The 13,492-nt window shown below is 49.5% G+C and overlaps 1 non-coding gene across 1 annotated transcript; it reads left to right on the top strand.

The window, feature by feature from the left end:
• Positions 1–7,545: 7,545 nt before the first annotated feature.
• Positions 7,546–7,654, top strand: LOC120668234. Its single transcript, XR_005672331.1, has one exon. It is a non-coding gene; the product is annotated as a small nucleolar RNA R71 (small nucleolar RNA).
• Positions 7,655–13,492: the final 5,838 nt, after the last annotated feature.

The raw sequence follows: 13,492 nt of genomic DNA, 5'->3' as shown, positions 1-13,492 counted from the left end.
CAGACAGAAGAGCTATGCTGATGGCAAACGGAGAGATCTGACTTTCAGTGTTGGTGATTATGTGTACCTGAAGGTGTCTCTGATGAGAGGAATCCGCAGATTCAATGTCAAGGGGAAGTTAGCACCTCGGTATGTGGGGCCATTCAAGGTGCTAGAGCGGAAAGGCGAAGTTGCTTATCGCCTGGAGTTACCTCTCAGCCTCTCGGGAGTTCATGATGTCTTCCACATATCTCAGCTGAAGAGGTGTTTGCGAGTACCCGAGGAGCAGGCACCACTGGATGGAGTAGATGTGCAGGAAGATCTGACTTATACTGAGCATCCGGTGAAGATTCTGGAGACATCAGAGAGGGTTACTCGGAACAAGAGTATCAAGATGTGCAGAGTTCAGTGGAGTCACCATAGTGAAGCTGAGGCTACATGGGAGCAAGAAGATGAGCTGAAGAAGACATATCCAGATCTCTTTGCTAGCCAGCCCAGCTAAATCTCGGGGACGAGATTTCTTTAAGGGGGTAGGGTCTGTAACACCCTAATTTAAATTTCAGCATTTATTAATAAATTTAATTGGCCTTATTTAATTTTCTAAGGTTTATTGTATTAGACTTGCATTTAATCTAAAATTTTTGTTCCTCAAGTGATTAAAATTTATCTAGGTTTAAATTTTGTTGTTGCATTCATACTAGTGCATGGTTTTGTTTTGTTTGTTTGTATAGGAGTTTGAAATCAAATTCATTTGAATTCAAATAGTTTTGAGTTGAGAGGAAAGGAAAAAGAAATGGAAAAGGAAAGGAACCCAAAATCCAAACCCAACTCAAACTAACCCAGCCCAAAACTCAGCAACCGGGCCCATCCCGCTCTCCCTCTCCCACCGGCCCTTTTCCCTCCCTGGCCCAGTGCGCCAGTCCGGCCTAGCCCAGCCTCTCCCTCGTCCAGCCCGAGCAGGCCTAGCCAGTAGTGCCACCCCCCCCGGCCCAGTCCGTTCGCCCGAGCCCAAGCCAGCCGCTCATCCCGCAAACACGTCGCCCGCGCTCCCACTGACCGAACGGACCCACCTGTCATCGCCCTCCTCCCCCTTTCCTTCTCCAGCGCACCAACGGAACCCGTTTCCCCCACCGGAGATCTCGTCCGCGTCCCCCACGGCACGCCTCCCCAAGATCCCCGCAGGCCCTTAAATTGGCTCCCCACGGCCCCCCCTGCACCCCATCCACCCTCGCGCCGCCCCTCAAACCCTAGCCGCCGCCTTCACTCGCTCCGCGGGAGCAGAGCTCCCTGCCCTGCCGCGCCTGCGCTGCTCCGCCGAATCGCCGTCGGCCCAGGCCCCCGTAGCGGTTCCGTCCCGACGCCAGGAACTTTCACGAAGTCTCCAACCACAACCCCGACCCGAGCAGCGGCCGGATTTCACCCACGACCTCGCCGCCGGTAAACCCTCCGCCACCCCGATTCCACGCCGCCGGTGGCTCTCCGGTTCGACTGACCCTCGGTTCTCATTCGCAGCACGACCCCGCGCCTTATTGAGGAGATCCAAGGCCGGAGCAAGCTCTGCAGCGCCTTCTCCTCGAGCTCCGGACAAGCGACGCCTCTGCGCCGCCGCCAAACCCGCCGCCGACCCCTCTACGCTACGAATCCGTCCGCCCCGCACCCTCGGTGAGCCACGCCCCGGTCTGTTCTACCTTTTGGCGCTAGTTTTTGTGGAACCGAAGCCCCAGCACCCCTAGAACCCCATTCGCCGGCGATGCTCCGCCGTGTACATCCGCCACCGCCGCAACACACGCCATCCCAAACCCCAATCCGCTACTCTGAGCGCATGAGTGTGTTACGCATGCCGCGGACAACATCCACGACCAAATCCCAGGCCGAGCTGAACCCGGGAACCCCAGAAACGCCACCCGCCGGTGATCCCCCGCCGCGGGATTCGCCGCCGGCGGTGTCCCGCCGCCGCCCGCGCGCCCAAACTCCCTACGCCGTCCGATCCAGAGTCTACGGCTACGATTAGATCTAGGATCCTTTAGATCTGAGCTGCCAGATCCTAATCCTGCGGTCGAGATCCAAACGTACCGGTTCGGCCCGCTCTTTTTGCATAAGAGACCCCCACCTTCCTTGAAATCAACCCGCGGTCCACCTGAGTTCAAAAATAATTAGATTTCAGTCCTGTTTTTAACGCGTAGCCCCCTGAGTTTCTTTAAAATAGGACCCGCAGTCCAGGCTTGACGTTTTTACGTGTTAGACCTCGGATCTTTCTATTATTTATGTTTAGGCCCTCGGTTTTTGCAGAAAAGCCCCTAGAACCTTAGATTTCTTGCAGTTTAGCCCCTGAACCTTGTTTTTAGCCTAGAATATGCGTTTTAGCTCCGTTTTAGGCGTTCTTTATATCCACGCGATCGTTGTAACACATAGAATTGTTTTAGCTTAGTTTTTCTTGCTGTTTTTATATATTGATGTACTGTTTCTTAGTTTTTTATTAGTGTTTGCTTGTATGCTTATTGTTGTGCCTTGTTTTTGGCCATGTGTTCGTGAGTAGACGTTGATCCATCTGAGGAGCCCCAGTACCAGTACCCGGAGCAGCCGTCTTCGGAGCAGTTTGAGCAGCAGCCAGAGCAGTACGAGGAAGGCAAGCATAACATGAACACCACCTATCACTTTAAATACAATTTCATACTGCATTTCAATACTGTATGCCTATAAGAACTTTCCTAGCCACTTTATATCCTTTATATATACCTTTGGGTTGCATTTTGGTTAGCTGTGCTAGGTTGCTGTGCTATAACACACTCTGTTCCTTTTTAATTAATTTGATTAATGGTTTACTTGAACTTAATTCTAAGAGTGGCACTCTGTGTGGCTTGAGTGGCTCACGTCTCGTTAAAAGATGGTTTTTGTAGAAACATGGTTTAGGGGGCCAGCACGGTGCTTAGTGCTTGGTTGGCCACTCTCCATAAGGACCGGTTCATAGAGCGACAACCTGGGACAACAACGCTACCACAAGGCTAGAATGGGATAGACTTGGCTTACTAATTAGGTCTTTTTGGTTTCGAGTAACTTACCTGCGGGGCAGGAGTAGTAAGCTTCAATGGTCCCTGCTCCTCCGGCTGGTCTGTGCTTGGTTTGCGTACCTGTGCTTGTACCCCCGTTAGGTGGGCCCCATCATCGCTGACCTAACTCTCACGGTTACGCCTTACCAACGAGATTCTTTGTAACGGCCTCGTAGTGAGTCGCTAGTCATCTCACCTAAGGAAGTGTGATGAACCTCTAGCGTAGCTCACGACTTGTGTGTAAAGATGTGCAACCTCTGTAGAGTGTAAAACTAGTATACTAGCCGTGCTCACGGTTATGAGTGGCCCAGATCCTCCTTTTGATTAGTGGGGTTGTCTCCTTCCGACGAGGGAGGTGCCTCTCGGGGTTACCTTGGTGGCTTGGTTTTGGTTTGGTTCTCAGTAGTGACATGATTAATTCTGATTAATTACTATGTAACTGGGTTAATGGTAATTCATCAACTCTTAGTAAACAGCTTTAATAAAATTTTGCCAAGACATAAAAGCTAATGCAGTCAGTCAGCCAACCTTAGAGCCTCATAGTTTGTGTTATACTTGTTGAGTACAAGTTGTGTACTCACTCTTGCCTCTTCTCTACATTTTCCTCTTGGATACGCTACTGCTGCTCAGTTCCTGCCAACACGAGGGAGTTCGCTCAGCGCTTCCAGGACTACGAGGACTTCTAGGTGTTCGTCTCCCAGTTGACGTCCCTGTGGCGCCCTGCTCAGCTTCGGAGAGTTCTTTTATCGTATTTGTACTTCGCTTCCGCTGTATTAGACATTTTGTCATTAATGTAATACATAACATTCGTATTCGCTTTATTATGTCTTTTTACGTGATGTGTGCTATGATATACTGTTCATTCTATTGTATATACGTGTGACTTGATCCTGGCACGTATATGATTGCTCGGTTTATGTTCTTTTATAAACCGGGTGTTACAATCGCTACCAGTTCTGTGTTGACTCGATGTGCTGGCCTAGCGACTCATCGATTTTGGTGGTGCGCACGTTCAGCTCGCCCATCTGCCGAGTCAGAGTGGCGAAGCCTCTGGACGAAGTTGTACGTCGCGGGGGACCACTGGAACTGGAACTGGTGGACCGGTGCCCTAAGGCCTGCCGTGCCCACTCAGTGGAGCTAGCACTCTGCCTTGACGAACCTCCAGCCTCATATTGCTGTGGTTGAGGCTGAGGTTGCTACTGTATGAACTCCTCCATTCTGTCCCTGCTTCTTGTAACCCTGCCAGGAAGACCAGAAACACTATGCCGGCGGCTCTCCTCTTGTGGAACAAGAGGGATGGTTAGCGAACGGCAGTTATACAAATGATATCCCGCATTTGGCAATGGGATTTCATTTGCATAACCAAGCGAAAAGAAAATCAAGGAGTCATCTGGGCCTTTCTTGAGCGTGTGGCCTTGAACCAAGTACGCCTCATCGATCATAACACGGGGCTCCTCAATGAAAGGAACGGGGTTCCCGTCTAAGATTCCCATGTTTGATGCGATGCAGGTAACCAAAGAAGTGCATTCAATAGGACCCGTCATCCGAAAATTTGTGAGCCATTGCTTAACCATTGCTTGTGCGAGGGAGATTCGGATCTTGTTGACCATGGCGTATAATATCATCAACTCATCGTTGCGCACTGGTCGTGGATCAACTCATGGAAAGAGAGTGATAGCCACCCACTTGTGCATCTAACGAAGAGTCGGATTTTGAATGTCATTGCACCGAGGTGCAAACTTGCCATGAACAACTTGACCCGAAATCAAACCCCAAAACTCATGTCGATTAAAACCGCGGCAAGCTTTTGCAAGGGAAACTAGCAAGCGCGCGCTAAAACCAAGGAGGTGACTGAAATTTCTCCAATTAAAATAGCGTTCAACTCCAAAAAGTCAGAAAGAAACACCATCGTCTACCTTCCGAAGAGTGCAAAGAAACTGGATGGTGAGGAGACGAGAACCATTCTCCTCAATGGGCTCAAAACCATCCCATCCAACCGCATGCCAAACACAAGCGAAGTCAACGTCCATACCTGTTTTTTTGAGAAGGTCCGGATCGAAGGCTCTGGTATGACCAAAGCTTCGATTCTTGATCATGGGGTAGGCTTGACACTCACGGTCGTCTTGCAAGTCGAGGTACGGTGCATCATCTTCATCTATTTCCATGTCCTCAGCTTGCGGTTCTTCAGCTTGCTCCTCTATTTGTTCCTCTTGTTCGTCTTGCTCATAGTCCATCGTGGTCGGCGTTGGTGTAGGTTCGGGGGAATGATGGGAGCTCGACCCACCCCGTGAACGAGATGAGCTTGACCCTGTCATCTTCTTAATAGCTCCGGAAATTTTCCGCCCTGCACCTCTCGTGCTTGCAACAAGAACGAACAAGAACAAACGAGAACAACTCGGTTCGGGTTATGTTTGTGAAATCAAAATGAAATTCTTACCCGAAAGTTGTTCCTCCAAATATGTGATCAATCTTGCAGCAAAGAAATGAGAGAGAGAGATATTTCTTGAAACCAAACTTGAGCCAAAATCCAATGGAAACCCAGGCAAGAATGTGTGAGAGGGAGTGTGAGTGAAGGAAGTGAGCATGAGAGCTTCACACCCCCCTCTCGGCCTCTATTTAAAGGGAAGATGGCACGTGCACCATGGAAGAGGCCGGCCACAACGGCTATGGAGCCGTTGGAGAAGGTGGGGCCCGCCCAATGGTCACCTAGGGTCGGCCGACCTGTGGTGGGCCCACTGGGTCACCCCTTTGGCCAGGCATCTCTTCAACGGTCAAATATTTTGAAAATTTGGTGCACGACCAAAGTTTGCTCGAAAAGATGTTCAAATTTATTTTTCCCAAAGGATTTTAAAACTCAAAAAAATATTTTTGGTATTTTTGTAAAAAGGAAAAAGTGCTAGAGAAAATTCCGGCATGCAGAAAACAATTTTGAAAATTTCAAACATGCAGTGGAGAAAAACAAATAAGGTGCGAAGAAATTGTTGAAAAGCGGAGAAAGCAAATATGAGATAAATACCAATTTACCTTTGGCAAGGGCGCGTCGTTTAAAGTCCGACGTGCACGACTTTTCTCCACCATTCTTACCATTGGTCGTCTCGTCCTGGAGAACTGGACGAGGCCGAACTCTCGACCTTCCACCATACCTTCTTTGTTTTCTTCTTTCTTCTAGGTGTGGAGGGTCAGTGATCTGGCTGGGGTTCCGGTGCACCCCAGAGTGCTTGCCCTTCACTGTCTTGTTAGATTATGAAGCGCTGCTCTTCCCTCTTCTTAAACCTGAAAAACATGTCCTCCCATCTGACACGAAAACAGATTTCTCCCTTTCCGACATCGATCCCTGCCCTGACATATCTTAGAAAAGGTTGCCCAAGTACAAGGTCGACTCCGAGGTCGCCCTCCATATCCATTAGCACAAAGTCGGCAAGGACGAAGGAGTCTCGTACTCGTATGAAAACGTGTTCGGCTATCCCTTCGGGATACCGAATGGTTGAATCTGCAAGCTATACAAGCATAGTTGTTGGGGGAAAGAGCAGGATATTCAAGTGCTTCATATATTATCTTGGGCATTATATTAATGCTTGCCCCCAGATCGCATAGGCATCGCTCGAAGTGTTTGATGTAGAACAAGCAGCTGATCATGGGGACCCCTGGATCCTCTTGCACCGCTGCCACCATGCCATCCCAAATGTCGTTCCTTGGGGGATAGTACCTACCTGCATGGTTATTGTGTGGTGGCCTCCGGGACGAGTTATCCCGTCAGGTAGACACCATGCTGACATTTTCAACGGGAGACTCGGGTTGCTCCGGGATCTTCCCGCTCTCAACAGCAGGTAACGAAGTAGCAATTTGTGCACACTGGGTTTCGATCATTTTGTTGAAACTTAACTGGTTTTTAAGAGTTGAAGACAAAGTTTCAAGCTTGACATTTAAACTTTCCAGGGATTTGTCATTGGCCAAAAGCTTTTTATTTATATTTTCATTGATTTTAACTTGTCCAAGAACAAGTTCTCTCAAGGGAGGTTGGTTCGAATTGAAATTCGAATTATAAGAAGGATTGTAGTTATTACCTCCCTGAAAAAGTGGACGTGGCTGGTTCCACCCCTGGCCTCCTTGTTGTGGACGGTACCCGTTATTGTTGTTGTTGAGGTAGGTGCAGTCTTTACGGGTTTCGGGGCAGTCATTCCCCGAGTGTCCATCATTACCACAGACTTCGCACGTGAAGTGCGATTCCATGGCACGAGCATAGTTTTCTCTATGCTTATTGAATTCGGCCCTTTCGCCGAGATGCTTTAGTAGGAGGTCCAGTTTGGCAACGTTCATATCTGTCTCCTTGACAGTATGCGTGCCATTGGTGTGGGGTCGTTCATCGCTCCACCCCTGATTGGAGACCATCTTCTCGACCAATGCTTTGGATTTGGCTATGGTCAGGTCGAGGAAGGCTCCTCCAGCAGTGGCATCAATATTGGCTCGAGATGTCGTTGTGAGCCCGTTGTAGAAGCTTTGCAGGACGAGCCACTCGTCCATGTCATGATGAGGACAGGCCAGGATGTATTCCTGCAGCCTCTCCCAAGTTTCTGGGATGGATTCCATCCCTGTCTGCTGGAAACTTGAAATTCTCCCGCGCAGGGCATTTGTTTTGCCCAGCGGGAAGAATTTTGCGAGGAACGCCTTGGAGCTTTTGGCCCAGGTGTCGATGTCTTTTTCTTTATAAAACCACTATTTCGCCTTTCCCAGGAGGGAAAAGGGAAACAGATGAAGCTTGACAACGTCGGCGGTGACACCCCGTAAGACAACGGTGTCGCAGAGCTCCAGAAAGTTCTGCAAATGTGCAATTGCGTCCTCGTTCGGCTTGCCACAGAATGGGCTAGCCTGCACCATGTTGATGAGGCTTGATTTGAGCTCGAAGTTCACATCCCCGACATTAATGTTGGGGCCAGTGGCCACATTGTCGGTGGAGGGGACGGAGAACTCGCGGAGAGTCTTTTCAGCCATAGCCTCAAAAACGAGTGGTTCTTCCGAAATGGGTTCCTGTGCCGGGAGGATAGCGAGAGGAGGAACAACGTGTAACACCCTAATTCAAATTCCAGCATTTTAATAATAAATTTAATTGGCTTTATTTAATTTTCTAAGGTTTAATGTGTTTAGGATGGCATTTAATCTAAATTTTGATCCTCAAGTAATTAAAATTTTATCATAGGTTAAATTTTGTTGTTGCATCATGCTGGAGCATTGTTTTACTTGTTTGAGTGTTAGAGTGGAATTCAAATCCAAGTTTGAATTCAACTAGTTTTGGTTGAGTTAGATTAGGAACTAGAATTGGAAAAGAGAAGAAAAATAGAAAATCCAAACCCAACAAGCCAATCAGACCCGGCCCGAAATCCACTCAGGCAGCCCAGCCCTTTCCCTCCTTTATCTCTCTCCCTGCGGCCCACTCCCTCCTTTCCTTTTTCCCGCGCGTGGCCCGTTCCCCAGCCTAGTTTTTTCCCCCCGCCTCCTCAGCCCAGCATCCCGTGAGCTGGCCCACCTCTCCCGCTCAGGCGGCAGCAGCGCCGCTCGCACGCGCGCTCCCTTTCCTTAGCCGCTCACCCGCACGCCGTTGCTCTCTCTCACCGGCGCATGGAGCCCACCAGTCAGGCCGTCGCTTCACCCACGCAGCGCGTCTCGCCCTGCTCGCCCCACCTGGCAGCCACCGCAGCCCAGCAAGCGCCCGGCCCAGCTCGCCTTAGCCCGCGCGAACGCGCTCGCCCGGCCCACACGCGCGGCCCAGCAAACGCCCCGCCCTGCGCTCAGCGCCCTCACCCCGCTAGCGCGTCGTCGCCCCGACCCGCCGGTCCCACCCGCCGGTGCCACGTCTCGCCCGCTACCTCTGCCGCTGACAGCCTAGACCCTCCAATCAGGCCCGTCTTCTCCGCCGCGACGCCCGCGCTGAATGGCTCCGCCGTGATCTTCGCGGCTCAATCCACCTGGCACGCTCACCCAAGTTGACCGCAGCCGCCCTATAATTACCGCCGTGACTCCCCTGATCCCTAAGCCGCCGCGCTACGCCCCCTCAAACCCTAGCGCCGCCTCCACGTTTGCTCCGCCCGGAGCAGAGCCCGCGCCGCCGCGGCCACGCCTCACCGCCGCACCGGAGGCCCGGCCAAGCCGTGCAGGACCTTTGCCGTGGGACCCGCGACATCCCAGAGCCCACTGCTCCCCACTCCGACCTCGGCGTCGACCCCGTCACCGAGCTCCGGTCAAGCGCCGCCTCTGCGCCCCGCCCGGACTTCACCGCCGGCCTCTCCGCGCAGCATCTTCGGCCAACTACAGCCCCAGTGAGCTTTGCCCCGTGGCCCTTTTCCTTTTAGGAAGAATCCCGTAGCCTGTAACTCGCCCCTGTGGCTAGGACACCGACGCCAACATGGCGCCACCGCCGTAGGGCCGCCTCTGCAGCAGCGCACGGCCCTCCCCTCCCTGAAATGCCACGATAATGCCCTAGGAGTGTTGCTCGTGCCACGTACGTCACCATGGTTCGAGGACCCGGTCGAATTAGACCCTGGAGCACCAGTTTTGGTAAACTCCGGCAAGCTGCCGCCGCTAGGCTCGCCGCCGGCGGCCTTCCGCCGCCGCCCGCACCCCCAACTACCCTGAGCCGCCCGATTAGAAACCAACGGGTGAGATTAAATCCAGACCCAATCTGTTCTTAGCCATCCGATCCAGATCCAAGCGCCTAGATTCAATCATACCGGTTCGCCTTGCATGTTTTGCTAAAGAGCCCCTCGGTTTTCCTAGATTCAACCCGCAGTCCACCTCTAGTTAAAAGTATTTGCAGATTAGTCCAGAAATTAGCGCCGAGCCCCCTGAACTCTTTAGATTTTGAACCCGCGGTCCAGCCCGGGCATTTTTGCGAGTTAGACCCTAGAACTAAGGTTTAATTACGTTTAGGCCCTCAGTTTTTGCAGAAAACCCCCTGGAGCCTTAGTTTTCTTGCAGTTTAGTCCCTGAACCTTGATTTTAGGCCTAGTTTACGCGTTTTAGCTCCGTTTTAAGCGTTCGTTATGTCCACGCGATCGTTGTAACGCGTAGAATAGTTTTAGACTAGTTTAGTGTGCTGTTTTTATGTATTGATGTACTGTTTCTTAGTTTTTATTAGTGTTTGCTTGTATGCTTATTATTGTGCATTGTTTTGGCCATGTGTTCGTGAGTAGACGTTGATCCATCTGAGGAGCCCCAGTACCTGTACCAGGAGCAGCCGTCTTCGGAGCAGTTTGAGCAGCAGCCAGAGCAGTACGAGGAAGGCAAGTGTAACATGAACAACTCATCACTTTTAAATACATTTTCATACTGCATTTTAATACTGTATGCCTATAAGGACTTTCCTAGCCACTTTATATCCTTTATACATACCTTTGGGTTGCATTTTGGTTAGTTGTGCTAGGTTGCAGCGCTATAACACACTCTGGTCCTTTTTAATTAATTTGATTAATGGTTTACTTGAACTTAATTCTGAGAGTGACCCTCTGTGTGGATGAGTGGCTCACGTCTCGTTAAAAGATGGTTTTTGTAGAAACATGGTTTAGGGGGCCAGCACGGAGCTTAGTGCTTGGTTGGCCACTCTCCATAAGGACCGGTTCATAGAGCGACAACCTGGGACAACAGCTCTACCACACGGCTAGAATGGGATAGACTTGGCTTACTAATTAGGTCTTTTTGGTTTGAAGTAACATACCTGTGGGGCAAGAGTAGTAAGCTTCAATGGTCCCTGCTCCTCCGGCTTGGTCTGTGCTTGGATTGCGCTCCTGTGCTTGTACCCCCGGAGGTGGGCCCCATCGTCGCTGACCTATCTCTCGCGGTTACGCCTTACCAACGAGATTCTTTGTAACGGCCTCGTAGTGAGTCGCTAGTCATCTCACCTAAGGAAGTGTGATGAACCTCTGGCGTAGCTCACGACTTGTGGGTAAAGATGTGCAACCTCTGTAGAGTGTAAAACTGGTATACTAGCCGTACTCACGGTTATGAGCGGCCCAGATCCTCCTTTTGATTAGTGGGGTTGTCTCCTTCCGACGAGGAAGGTACCTCTCGGGGTTACCTTGGTGGCTTGGTCTTGGTTTGGTTCTCAGTAGCATCATGATTAAAATTTGACTAATTACTATGTAACTGGGTTAATGGTAATTCATCAACTCGTAGTAAATAGCTGTAATAAAATTTTGCCAACACTTAAAAGCTAATGCAGTTCAGTCAGCCAACCTAGAGCCTCATAGTTTGTGTTATACTTGTTGAGTACAAGTTGTGTACTCACTCTTGCCTCTTTTCTAATTTTTCCTCTTGGTTACGCTACTGCTGCTCAGTTCCCGCCGACACGAGGGAGTTCGTCCAGCGCTACCAGGACTACGAAGACTTCTAGGTGTTCGTCTCCCAGTCGACGTCCCTGTGGCGCCCTGCTCGTCTTCGGAGAGTTTTTACCGTATTTGTACTTCGCTTCTGCTGTATCAGACATTTTTGTCATTAATGTAATAAATAACATTCGTATTTCGATTTATTATATCTTATTCGTGATATGTGCTGTGATATACTGTTCATTCTGTTGTATATACGTGTGACTTGATCCTGGCACGTATATGATTGCTCGGTTTATGTCCTTTTATAAACCGGGTGTGACAGAGTGGTATCAGAGCCATATCGACTGTAGGACGAAGCCTAGATAGAACTGGTCGAGTTTTATGACTTCTTCTCTCCAATCCTTGTCTGCTGAAACTATTTTACTATTATACCCCTTGAATTCTATGATTTTTACCCTTCTTGCCTTGATTTCTCTCTCTGAAGAATTGTAACACCCGGTTTATAAAAGAACATAAACCGAGCAATCATATACGTGCCAGGATCAAGTCACACGTATATACAACAGAATGAACAGTATATCATAGCACATATCACGTAAAAAGACATAATAAAGCGAATACGAAAGTTATTTATTACAATAATGACAAAATGTCTGATACAGCGGAAGCGAAGTACAAAATACGAATAAAGCTCTCTGAAGCTGAAGCAGGGCGCCACAGGGACGTCGACTGGGAGACGAAGCACCTAGAAGTCCTCGTAGTCCTGGTAGCGCTGGACGAACTCCCTCGAGTCGGCAGGAACTGAGCAGCAGTAGCGTAGCCAAGAGGAAAAAGTAGAGAAGAGGCAAGGGTGAGTACACAACTTGTACTCAACAAGTATAACACAAACTATGAGGCTCTAGGCTGGCTGACTCAACTGCATTAGCTTTTAAGTGTTGGCAAGATTTTATTTAAGCTATTTACTACTAGTTGATGAATTACCATTAACCCAGTTACATAGTAATTAATCAAGTTTAAATTATACTACTACTGAGAACCAAACCACGACCAAGCCACCAAGGTAACCCCGAGAAGCACCTCCCTCGTCGGAAGGAGATAACTTCACTAATCAAAAGGAGGATCTGGGCCGCTCATAACCGTGAGCACGGCTAGTATACCAGTTTTACACTCTGCAGAGGTTGCACATCTTTACCCACAAGTCGTGAGCTACGCCAGTTGTTCATCACACTTCCTTAGGTGAGATGGCCAGCGACTCACTACGAGGCCTTTAGAAAGAATCTCGTTGGTAAGGCGTAACCGCGAGAGTTAGGTCGGCGACGATGGGGCCCACCTCCGGGGGTACAAGCACAGGAGCGCAATCCAAGCACAGACCAAGCCGGAGGAGCAGGGACCATTGAAGCTTACTACTCTTGCCCCGCAGGTAAGTTACTCCAAACCAAAAAGATCTAGTTATTACGCCAAGTCTATCCCATTCTAGCCTTGTGGTAGCGCTGTTGTCCCAGGTTGTCGCTCTATGAACCGGTCCTTATGGAGAGTGGCCAACCAGGCAGTAAGCACCGTGCTGGCCCCCTAAACCATGTTTCTAACAAAAGCCAATTTTAACGAGAAGTGAGCCACTCAAGCCACACAGAGTGCCACTCTCAGAATTAAGTTCAAGTAAACCATTAATCATATTAATTAAAAAGGACCAGAGTGTGTTATAGCGCAGCAACCTAGCACAACTAACCAAAATGCAACCCAAAAGGTATATATAAAGGATATAAAGTGGCTAGGAAAATCCTTAAAGGCATACAGTATTAAAATGCAGTATGAAATTGTATTTAAAGTGATAGGTTGTTCATGTTATACTTGCCTTCCTCGTACTGCTCCTGCTGCTGCTCAAAGTGCTCGGAAGACGGCTGCTCCTGGTACTGGTACTGAGGGTCCTCAGACGGATCAACGTCTACTCACGAACACATGGCCAAAACAATGCACAAAATAAGCATACAGGCAAACACTAACAAAAAGCTAAGAAACAGTACATCAATACATAAAAACAGCACATTAAACTAGTCTAAAACTATTCTACGCGTTACAACGATCGCGTGGATATAAAGAACGCTAAAAACGGAGCTAAAACGCGTATTCTAGGCCAAAAACAAGGTTCAGGGG

Source organism: Panicum virgatum, chromosome 3N (assembly GCF_016808335.1).
Source record: "Panicum virgatum strain AP13 chromosome 3N, P.virgatum_v5, whole genome shotgun sequence".
In the NCBI taxonomy this organism is placed as follows: domain Eukaryota; kingdom Viridiplantae; phylum Streptophyta; class Magnoliopsida; order Poales; family Poaceae; genus Panicum; species Panicum virgatum.
This window is presented reverse-complemented; position numbering and strand designations above follow the sequence as displayed.